Source organism: Parasteatoda tepidariorum, chromosome 9, assembly GCF_982258835.1.
Source record: "Parasteatoda tepidariorum strain Cologne lab strain chromosome 9, Ptep-v5.0, whole genome shotgun sequence".
In the NCBI taxonomy this organism is placed as follows: Eukaryota; Metazoa; Arthropoda; class Arachnida; order Araneae; family Theridiidae; genus Parasteatoda; species Parasteatoda tepidariorum.
Genome location: NC_141763.1, coordinates 105119419 through 105132037, shown reverse-complemented (window position 1 = coordinate 105132037; position 12619 = coordinate 105119419). Strand labels below are relative to the sequence as shown.

Sequence of the window (12619 nt, the reverse complement as noted above, 5' to 3'; positions counted from 1 at the left end):
TGTTTTTAAGATAGTTTTGTCTGAAAAATCAACACAATTTAAAAAGATTTAAGCTGGTTCGGATATAAACCAGTTTGATTTTATCAATTTGAATTGAAAAAACAATATTATTTACTTTGTGTTAAGCTAGTTTCTAGGAAGAAGAAGAAGAATATAAATGTTTCATACAGACTTATTATTTTCTTACTTTTTGTTACACGTGAGTCTGTCTGAAATTTTCTCTCCGAGGAACTTCAAGTTGCCGTCGAACTTTGTTTATGAGCTATTGTTGCCGTTTCTCTGGTTTCTCTGTTCGTAAATTAATGCTAGTTGCGTGAATTTATCCTAATGTTTGATTTGTCTTCTGGGTTTACAGTACTAGAAAATTGAACATTGGTACTGACACATCATATATATATATAAACTGTCAGTTATATAATTAAATAGTCCCGCAGTGCACTGATCGTTAAGACACGGTTCCCAGCAGATCACCAAAGTCAAGCATCACTGGCTGCGGTCAGTGTGCGGGTGGGTGACCACTTGGATCAGACTGCGTAGGGACCGAGGGTGTGCGGTATTGGTCCTCGTTAAACTGTTCTACCGTAAAGTGCTCGACTTCGCGTGCAGGTCGTCGGGCTACCGAAGCAGGGGTGCCATCCCCTCCGCAGAGGATCAAAATTGTGATGGCATGTCTTCGGATCATCCTCAGGGATGTTTCCCTGACCGTCGCCAATAGCCCATTGTGCAGCTCTAGTGCGACGTAAATTAACTACAGCAACAACATATATAATTAAATAAAATGTGTGTACAGCGATATGAAGAGTTCGTTAAAAGTAAATTTGCTTATTTAAAACTTTTGCAATTGACGAAAAGTGATTTATGTCATTCAATTTTATTCAACTGGGGGAAATATAGTTTATAGGAAGTTAATTGAAATATAATTTAGGGAAAGATTCATTATAATATACATAATTTTTTTAAAGTTAATTGAAAACAACTGAAACCTAAATTTATAAAGAAAGTTGATTGGTTAAAAGGTCTTATCATTATATCATTAGATATAAAATAGATTTAGATCATTATATCATTTAGATTTAGATCCTAAATGATACAACTTATATCAATTAGGAAAAGTTAATCAGCTAATTGAAACTTTTACAATTTGTGAAAAATTAATTAGTTATCTGAAATTTATACTATTTGTAGGTTAATTGGTTAATTATAATTCTTGATTTTATAAAAAGTTGATTTCGCAAATGTTCTCAGTTGTCTCGAAGTCAATATGTCCGAAAGTTGAAACTTACTGTATGTTACCTATGTTTCTGAAATATTATATATTTATTGATGCGAAAGATTTTAAAATTAACTTTGTAACCAAAGAACAGTCCATCTTATGTACCGTATACGACTTCTGACACAGGAAATATTTTATTTAAACGTAATTCAATATGAATTATTCATATCCGTAATAATGATGTTTCGCAGAGTAAAAAAAAAAGGAAAAGAATTAAAAATGCAACTCAAAAGTAAAAACATCTCCCATTTCCAAAAGGTGAGATAAAAAATACAATTTATTATGGTTCTAGGTCAGGGGAAATGGAAAAAGCCAAAAAACGAATAATGTCAAGATATTTTTCATGTCGTATTCATTATCGATACTTCTTACTAAGAACATAAAAATTGATGTGACGTGCACTAGACAGCAGGTGTTTTTTCTCTACCTACGTAAATGTTAAGCAAATAATGCTCGACCATTGAAGGAGTAACCATAGTGACCGCGTTCAATTCCCCAGTTTTCCCCTTTCCGCTTTGGCCGGGAGTGATACAAAATCGAACATGAGGCCATTTACATGTTAAGAATCTAAAAGTCAAGTAAGGTCTCTGAAATTTAGAAACTAATTGTTGAAATTTTGATAATAGGATATTTAAATTCTTACCTTTGAAAGGTAAGCACACTATTTTTCTTAATCCATTATTATCTGACTTTCAAAATTGCCATGATATAAAAAGTACGTATACGAAAAAAGTGTGATTACTATTTGAAACCAAGCGCAATATAATTTTAAAAACTGTAATACAGTTTAAAATGAAGTAGAACTTTCTTTCTGTTAGCTATTACTTTAGCTTTGACGACGCACTGTGATTTGACTTCAGATCCAAATATAAAAATTTATATTACAAGATAGATGGAACTATCGAATAGCTGCAAAACAAAATTGTTAATAATGAAACTCCTGTGTCGCTAAGTTTTTTTTTCTTCCTTTTTTTTAAGGACAATCGTTTTAATAATTCATCTAGGTTGACTACAAAGGGTAACAACACGGTAACAACACTATTATTTTGCTTTTTTCATTTTCAGAATTTTCGAAAGCATGCGCATGTTTGAAAATTATTTTCACAATTAAATGTAAGATCAAAACTGCTCATCATGACTGTGCACTCGCAGTTTAATGTCATCTAAAGAAAACCATCGCCGTTGAAAATATCAATTAATAAAAATACAGTTCTTAGGAATAAGATAACTAATCTGATTCCTCCGTAATTAGGATAACCTAAAAAAAACATTAAAAACGTAACTAATAAGTCTAGTATTTTAATTCCCTCCATCCCTTACCATTGATTAATTAAAATTTCTGTTCAATAAATAATAATTAATGAATAATAATTAATAAATAATTCTCATCTCTCTGATCACATCTTTATCTACTGATATATACTCCATGCAGAGCATAGACGCAGTGCTGTGTGTTGGTAGTGCGTGAAGTGATTTCACATTTAGGTAAAAAAATTATCAAACTGTTCGTTTTATTTTTAGCACAGTTAAGTCAAATAGTCATCTATCTGAAAACCATTGAATGAAGATGATTATATGAGTATGCACGACTGAAAATTAATGTCTAAACAATTTAAAATTATTAAATATAAATTAAAAATCTTCTTACAGTATGTAATATCCTCCAGCTTTCACTATATTGGACAATATTTGGTACCCTTTTGCTACATATATTTACAATAATATTTTTAAAAATTCTGCTGTATGCCTTTGGAAAGTCTTTGTAAAAATTGGATATATGTACACTCAGGTGTCGGAGGGTTTAATGACAATGAAAAATTAAAGGAAAAGTAAGATAATCGATTGAAGTGACAGTTTTATGAAAAGTTTGATTTTATTACTTACGTTTAGTGGATGCCATGACCAACATGTAAAAAAATACCCTATATAAATGCCATGATGAGTAACAGAAAGACTCTATAACTATATGCAAAAAATTTTAAAAATTAAAATTTATCCTTCTCCATGAAATAATTAAAATGAACTGAAAAAAAGTTAATTAAGTTTAGATAACTTTTTTTTTTCAAAGAAGACAAATTAAAAAACTAATTTTCTGTTTAATATCTAAACTTCTGCTCTTAAGAAAATATCGTTATTAGATCAATTCAGTTTCAAATCCCGGACATGGTTCCTTGTTCCGATTTCGAATTGCTGACTCAAAATATTCTCATTAGGGGATTGCAACCCTCTTGAAATCAATCTGCGGGAAATTTTCCTCTTTTTGTGATATAAATGCAATTTCGCTATATTGAAGAAATTTCCAAAAGAGAGCTTATCACAAGGCTTGAGAGTTCATGTGTCACTCCCGCTTTGTGATTCAACTCTAATAATAAAATAGCATAAAATGTACTGAACGTACAGTACAAAAAAAGAATTCCTGCAACAGCCTATTATCAACCAGGGGTCATGGTGCTAATCGTGATTAATCGCAGGATAGTGGCATGATAGCACCGACTGCCTTTACTTCCCAAACAAGCTGATACCCATCAATCTAAAGTTGGATGGATTTGGAGTAACAAAAAAAAAGTTTTAAAAATGTCTAAAGTAAAAAATCAGTGTCAAAAAAGTATATGCTCTGCATAGTAAGTACCTTTTTTTCGGAGAATTCATATTTTCCCCTCTCAATATAGGAGTAATCATATTCTAGAAAATAGAAAGTTAAACTCTTAGCATATTATGACATGTTTCCGAGTCACCATTACAGAACTTTTGCAAAAGATACAAAAAATTTATTTTTTTAAAAAAGAATTATTAACTTTCTACTATCGCGACAAATTTTAAGAAAATACATTTTTCCACTTTTCAAGCGAACAATTATAGACAAAGGCACAAAAAAGAAGAGATTTTTCGAAAGCTCTATTATCAATAAAGAAATGTGAAAACTACATTTCATTTCACCTTATTTCCTTCATACAATCGTAGCCCTTAATCTTTATAAAAATAAACATATTTAGCCAACCACAGGCGCAATAATCTTAAACTATACAAAAAAGAAAAATCTTCTGCTCCTTTTGCAGAAATCGAGTAGCATACTTCAAAACGATGTGAATTTTATTGATTATGACCCATTATTTCCTTTCTTGAGAGCTTACTATTAAAATTAACCTTCAGTCTCATCAATGATGTCAATTGCACACAGACATCTGCTATTGTATGTCTTCGTTTTAACAGACCGTTACTGAGTGTTACCAATCAGGAAAGCTGTCATCAGTCTTTATTAGAGAATACTCTTAGTTTTCCGTATTTTAAGAATTATTTTAGTGGATTGTAAAACTTGCTTATCCTTAAACTGTTCCAAATGGAGAAAAAAAATTTGTTGTTACATATATTTTTTTATTTAACTTGATAATTTAGTAAATTGCTCTATAATATCTTCATATTTTTACATAATTTTCAATTTTTTAAAAAACATATTATGAAATTTATAATTTTCAAGCATTTGATCAAATTCTGTTTCAAAATTTTTAAATTATAAAGTTTAAAAAATTGAACTTTTATGTCTTGAAAACTCTTTGAGCAATTCCTCTCAACATCTAAATTTAGTTATTTTAAAATGATTTAAAAATAATATGCTTAACATGCTACATTTTTTCCTTCTTACTAAAGGTATAACCGTGGTTTAAAAAAAAATTAGTGATTTTTTTCAGTAATTTTCCTGTTGATTTCGCAACATTAAATATTAATTTACGAAATATGGAACAAACTGTGACTTGAATATGAATGGATAATACAAAGTGAGAAAATACCTTTTTTATTCTATAAACTCAAAAACTCTATGAATAAAATAAAACTGCAGATTATATTATGACACTAAAAATATCAGTCCTTATTATAAAAACGGAGAAAATATGAATAATGCAGTTGAAACAAATATATAAGAATTTACCTAGTATATTATCTGGCAAAAGTCCTCGTAACAATTTGTACTCCATTTGAAAGCATTGATTTAATTATTTGCTGTTTCTAAAATTTTAGTTCTTTTATTATTATCCTATGAATAATGTATTTTCTATTGTCTAACAGAACAATAGAAATAACTTCGATTTATCATTTCGAAACAATTGATAGTTATGAACATTTAAAATAAAAGGGATACATAATAAAAAGATTTGCTCATCCATATTGCAAGAGATGATGTATTTATGGATATTAGGAATAAATAATTTAGCGCTTATAAATATTTCAAGGTAGTATAGAACTGCTGTTTACAAAATATATAACTGAAGAAAAAATCTAATATTATTGCCGAAAACAGCTTGATTTGTGACGTCATCTTTATGTCAGTTCGTTTCCTCAAATGCAATATTTTCAATTCACAGATACTACACAACAAATGTAATGTTTCCGTGACCCCGTTTGCAACAAAAACGATCTGGTCCGTTTACTTTTCTGCGCATTCTACATTTAGCCAATTAAAGCATTTTCAAGTGAGTATGTGGCATTTGATCTTTACTTTTCAAAAACGCCTTGATTTGTTTTATTTTGATCACTGAGGTTACACTTTGATTCTCAAAAGTGGGCGGGGGGAGCATAACTGACAACAATTTAGTTTAAATTACAGTGATATTTTTAGAGTAAATTTATAATTTTTTGCTAATAATATTACTGTAATTCTCATATATTATTAAAGTTTCAATAAGCACCTTCAAAAACAATTTTTCTACCCAAAAGGGACAAAAGTGGCATTCTAAAAAAATCCCTATTAAATATTTTCCAGGTTATTGAAAATAAAATAAAAACCGACTAGAGTTTTGATTATATTAATATTTGATAATATCCTTTACAAGTAATAGCACTGGATAAGTTTTCCTTTATGAAAGATTTTTAGAAAAGATAATCTAGTGTTTTGACGTATATCCAAAAAACTTTCTATTTATTCTCTTGATTTATTGATTATTGATAAAAACACACGCGTATAAATACACACGCGTGCTCAATCAAGGCTTTTTGGCCTATTGAGACCCTCGCTGTAAATGATGGCAGAAAATATGATTTTTTTTACTTAAAAATATGTAACTTAGAAGTTAGCAAACTTATTAAAGTGATAAAATATTATGTTTGAAACAAATTTATTTTATAAATCCAATTTTTTTTTAATTATTGCATAGTTGTTTTTTCTTAATTTTTAGCCTTTTTACATATTGTAAGATATTTTTTAGTGTATTTCTCCATATTTTGATCACGAAACATAGCTCAAGGGACTCAAATAATTAAATATTTATCTGCTATTAAATTAGGCAAAAATTTACATGAATCTAATTTCCTTACTGCATCTTTATTCCCAAATGAAATCATTTTTATTATAAAGTGCTAAATGCAGTTAAAATGACTTAAAATGAACTTTTCATCCACTCGCACATATTTAAAAAAATTCCTTTAGCCTAATAATTCAAATTTCGCCATATGTGTCTTTGTCCATCATATAAATATTTTAGTCTCAAAACGTGCAACATAGTTTAGTGAAAAAAGATTCAATATTAAAATTCTAGGGAACCCTGTATTTTGGACCCCTGTGAAATGGTCGGTTTGTGTAGTGAGAAAATTTAGAATGAGGGGTACCAGCTCAGTTGCTCTCCACGTCATCTAATAAGAATTCAAAGTTACGTGAGATATCAATATTACGTGAGTCTCAAAAATGATGGTTTAAAAATAAATTGTAGAAAACGGAAAAATATGAAAGTGAACGATTTGCTGCATTTTGAAAAAGAGAAAACCTTTTCCTACTTAGCTTCATAATTCATTGCACAGTTCATCCACGAATTGAGCTGCTAACCTTAAAAAATTTTTATAACGATTTATCCTAACTAACCATCATTTATAGCAACAACGTGGTACAATATGAGAACAAAACTACTCATGCAAATATTTCACTTTAAATTATCTAACATACAGGCGAAACCATTGCTTTATTGTTTTTTCAGTCAGTAGCTCGATCTCTCAACAAAACTTTCGACAAATTTTAAAGATTGGTGAAAAGAAAAAAACTGGCTTACTAAACTGATTTTCAGCTGATTGTCTCATGACTGTCTAGATTTTTGTCTTATTTTTTTTCTTTAATTGAATTTTATTTTCAAAACAGATCATTTTTGAGTTATCACTCTTAAAAGAGTGAGTTGTTAAAAAGACGGTCTTGGCCACGTTTGGGTGACTCTTAAAATACTTAAAGTTCTAGAACTATGTCCCATATGCACAAATTACAATTTTCTTAAGTATAAATGCAATTAATTTTAAAAAATTTTAATGTGCATATTTTTTTAGACAGTAATACTTTTTTCTTTCTTTGCATTTCTAGATTTAAGGAAAAATGATAGGAAATAATATGTTCTGTGCTACTCTGTCGCAAATTGATGTTCCTACTGGTATTACTTTCGCATACTTCCACAATCAACAAGTCCCTTCCACAAATCAGGACGAGAAATAATACATGTTCGGATAAAATATATGTCATATCAATATGTCATATCAAAATATATGTCATATCAATCATAATAAGAATCATCGACTTGAAACATAATATACTCTATATTCGAGTGTTGAAGTGTGTTTAAAGAATCAGCAAAATTATTGCTGATCCAGGGACATTGGACATGGTGAACATGAAAAGAACGAACTCAGTCATCTCCACGATGTACCATCCTATAGGCAACTCCAAAATCAAAACAGCATACTGCATGTTCATTGGTGGGCTAATTTTAGTGTGTCTAGGAGCAGGGTTAATTTTTACCACACTGACAGTCCGGCATCCGTCTGCTGTACATGTTGATGAAACATCTGTTCTTATTAGCGGACCCACCTGCCTCGGCTTAGGACTTGTTGTGGTCATCCTCACTGGTAACGATATGTGTAAGTATCGAAAGGCCCAGAATAGCGTGGAATCGGAACTGAATAAGGTGATTAGTTCTGTAAATAAACAAAATTCAAGAAGCTTGCCGAATAGTGGCGGACTTGGGCAAATGACGAATCCCAAGATATCAATAGTTATAAATAAGGCTCTTTTTTGAATTTCAGGGTCAAGAAGGAAATTGAAATATTAGAAAATATGGCTTGCTAGTCTGTCTGACATCAGCTGTCACAAATTACCAATGATTTGAAAGAAAAAAAAACAATTAAATTCATAGTTCTGCTGAGAAAACGAAAAAAATTTTACTCACCAAGTTTGAAACTAGTAATAAATATTTTAAACATACGGCGTATCTGACTAAGAAAAACTATTAAACCATGATTTCAAAATAGCCACCAATTGGAGCAATAACGTAGAGCAGTCTGTGGACAAATTCAAAAGACTCTTGTGCAAATATTTCAGTTTAAATTATCTAAAAATGCAGTCGAAACTTTGTTTTATGGTTTTTCCAGTCAGCAATGCCATCTGTTAATAAAATTTGTAACTAATTTTAATACTTACGGAGAATAAATAACTGGCTTCTTAAGCACAATGGACCATGCATTTATATCTCTAATTTTGTTTTGTTCATTTTTCAAATCGTCGGTTTGTTTTGGGACGCATATTTGTTAGTCGAGCACGAATATTGAAAATGCAAGTTCTGTTTTTAACACCGTGAAGTATTTGTTCCTATTGAAGAATACAACATTTATCTTTCTTAAGAGTAAAAATAGAACATTTCTCGAAACATGTTTAGCAAACATATCAAGTGTATTCAGAAACGATCTTCTGTTTGTTCGGATCAAAGTTTGTTACTGCCAAGTTTGTTTGTTTTTCTTACATTAAATGTCATATTTTTAGCAAATAATGACTGTTGTGAGTTTGTAACAGTTATTATTCAAGACTGTAAGATTAGATTTTGAGTACTTTTAGTCAGCGCCTGTTATGCTGAAAATACTTAGTTTGTGAAAAGGCAAAGCATTTGTGATGTATTTTTAAAAAGTTGCATTGAGAGGGATCATAAAATTTACAACTGAGAATTGGGTGTTCTTAAAAAGAAAGTTAAATAACTTTTCAAATAATTTAGCTGCTTGTACAGTCTGAAACCCTAAAAATTCTTAAGGGCGGTAAGTTTTAAAATATTGCTTTTTGTGACTCTAAATATGCTTTATTTTTTTTTTGTTGAAAAAGCTTCGAAAAGTACCGTTAATATTCTCTTAAAGATTCATCTGAACTTTCTTAAGAATATATTAAAATAGAAACTTAGTAAAGTTTATTTTAACTAAGGAATTTTATTTGGTCCTACGTCAACAAAGTTGCATCAAAAAAAATTTTATTGAAATAAAATACACTCATCAAATTTGAATGCTGTAGAACAATTTCACTGCGTTTAAATTTGAAGCTTCAACATTTTAATGCCGTTGACATTGACTTCTATTCCTCCCCTATTTAAGACACTGAGAAGCACACAATTAACAAACAGTTCAGAAACTATAAAACTTGTGAGACGTAATGACTAAAAATTCAAAATATATGCATTTCGTATAATTAATAATGCAATGTTAACTAATTTTACTACGTGCAAATTACTTAAAAATGTTGAACTTATAAAGCCGTAAAATTTGTCTGTCAAATGAATTGTTCTGATGAGACTGTTTCAGATATTTTACCCCTTCAACTTTGCTGAATTTAGATATCTGCGAGCTTGTTTTTTTACTTAAAATTTTTAATCTAGATGTTGAGGTTTATTCATGAAAGAATCTTTCTTTGGAAGAATTAAATAAAGAATATCATCGTATTATGCGTTTTTAAATGTGCTAAAACAAGTGCTTCCTTCCATGTACATCTAAAGACGACGAAATTAAGAGATAAAATTGGTAGCTCATATACAAGTATTTATATTGATTTACCCATACGTTTTTTAAAAATACTGTAAGAAACTAATTTCATGGTTAATTTCAGATGTTGTATATAATTATTATATTATAACATTTTCCATTTCTTTCTGAAATCCATTCAAATGAAAATCAAGGGGTTTTCTGCGAAAATAATGTTTGTGAAAAGCGCCGCTAAATAGAGGAAACTTTAATTAAATGCAAACTCACACATTGATATGATCATAATGATTAAAATTAATAGACATTCATTTTAATTATTTTTATTTTCAGTAGGATGTGCTATGTTATGTCAAAGTATGTGTCCTAAAATCATATTATTTTGCTTTAAAAACAATACATTTTAATTTAAACATACCATGTTTTTAAAATTTTATTACATTGATATCATATTTAATTTATTGTGTTTTTAAGACCCATATTTAGCAAAACGAAACACAAAACAATATATCTCTCAAAAACTGCTTCAGTGTCTGTGTTAAAAATGAATTGCAAAAAAATATACACTTAGGGATTGCAAATAATTCCTTAGGGGGCAAAGAAAAGAATCGTTATTAATATCAAATGAATCATTATTTTGAGTTCTATCGAATAAAATGAGAGAAAAACCATCAAAACAGATGTCAATTTAAATTGTATAGCATTTTTATTACGGCTGGTATAAAAGCTTTTTATCGCACCTTCACTGTCATTAATCACGATACTAAATTGTTGATTTTTTTACAGCATTTTCTTTTTTTTCCTCACATGGAAATCCAGTGTATATACTATTTTTCCTTCCCATTTTATTAGAATCTTTAAAATAAATATTAAGGCGATAGAACACCATCCTTAGCTCGGGAACGACCCAAGAATGAGCTACTGTTCTTTTTGAAGGGTGCGCTTTAATTTTTTCCCGGAGAAAAATTTATCTTTTTCATATTTATAATATATACTAAATAGTTTTTCAAGTACCACAGGTTAAAAAAAAAGTATTATAATTTGATTCCTGTTTTTAGTTTGACTGAATTTCATGTTCATACTTTTTTGATTCGTATTTTAAGTATCACATTTACTCAGTTTTGGATCCACCTTTATTTTGAACCTCATTTAAAATATTGTATTCAATTCTTGTTATTGCTGTACATAAAAATATTACAATTGAACTATACGAATATTTAAAACAGTATTATTGTATGTGCAGTATTATTTATTTAAAATAAAGTTTATTTAAAAAAAGTTTATGTGTTTCCTTCCTTAAATAAACTATATGAAATATATCATGTTAATCACTGTGAAGAAATATACTAAATAAAAAAAGCTTATGAATACAATAAATTGAATTTGAATTTGAGATATTATATTTAAATATTTAATGCAATAAAAGTATATTTTTTAATTTTATCTTATTTTATTTTATTTATTTATTTATTTACTTGTTATTTTTCTTCAACTTGCAATTTCTTAATACAAGTTCTTATTCTTTAAGTTTCAATTTTAAAATTTTCAAAATTTTTTTGTTCTTAATTTATTATTGTTTTACAGATCTAAAAAAGATTAATACACATTGTTAAAGCATTATGGTTATCATCATCAACTACTTCTCCCATAGATATTGGATACAACTTTTTTATTTCATATGCTTCATCATAAGTGCCAAGCTGATTGGCTCTTCAGTATGAAAGTACTTCTGAACATATCCAAAGAGAGAATGTATGGCAAAACTCTAAATATACTTTTAAGTCTCATTTTTAAATCTTAACAAATAACCATGTATTTTTTCTGCTCGGCATTATCTGTCAAAGCACGTGAAACACCCGACCCACTCAGAATATGAGAAATATAGTTCGTGATCTTTTAGATACTTTATCTGACAAATCTTTTTTCTTCTAACAAATTTATATCAACATGATTCTGCAAGCAGTAATTTTTTAAACATAATTATGTTTTATATGTTATTCTGCTTTCAGATTTTTGATAAATTTCTCTGTTCACGCGTAATTTAAGTTTAAAACAATTTTCAGCATCATACAACAAACAAAATGAAGTTTTTAAAAACCACGAACCTCTTAATTTGCAGCATTCAATCTACTAAACCACACTAATTAGTTGCTTTATATTTTTAAGAAAAATCCACTAAAGTTCTTTATGAAGAGCCATTTCTCAATATCTTATAAAGCGACGCCATTATTTTCACCGTTTTTTTAAGAGATATAGTGCATTCGAAACATACTCTATCATCAATAATACCTTTAGTTAGGGGGGAAGCATCGAGGAAACGAAAATTCAACCAATTCGAAATGTCGTGGGAAAAGGCCTCTTGCAGTACCGTAAAACAGTTTCTCTGCCACCAGAGTTTACGTGCAGGAAAACTGAGAAAACAATTTTTGCTTTCAGTGTTTGTGATAAATCGATGATATGGTTATTAGAGTCTATCGATGATAAGATTTTTGAATTAAAAAGTCTTGGAGATCTTCAAACCGAACCCGCCATTTTTATTAAGTTTTTACGAGTTTCATTTCTTTTTTCTTTTTGCCTAAAAAGGCGTTTTTA

At 29.2% G+C, this 12619-nt stretch overlaps 1 long non-coding RNA gene across 1 annotated transcript; it reads left to right on the top strand.

Annotated features, from left to right (window-relative positions):
• The first annotated feature begins 1474 nt into the window (after positions 1 to 1474).
• On the top strand, positions 1475 to 11258 carry LOC122271590 (uncharacterized). The gene is made up of 3 exons (XR_011638009.2): positions 1475 to 1925; positions 5632 to 5739; positions 7605 to 11258. It is a non-coding gene; the product is annotated as an uncharacterized LOC122271590 (long non-coding RNA).
• The last annotated feature ends 1361 nt before the right edge of the window (positions 11259 to 12619 follow it).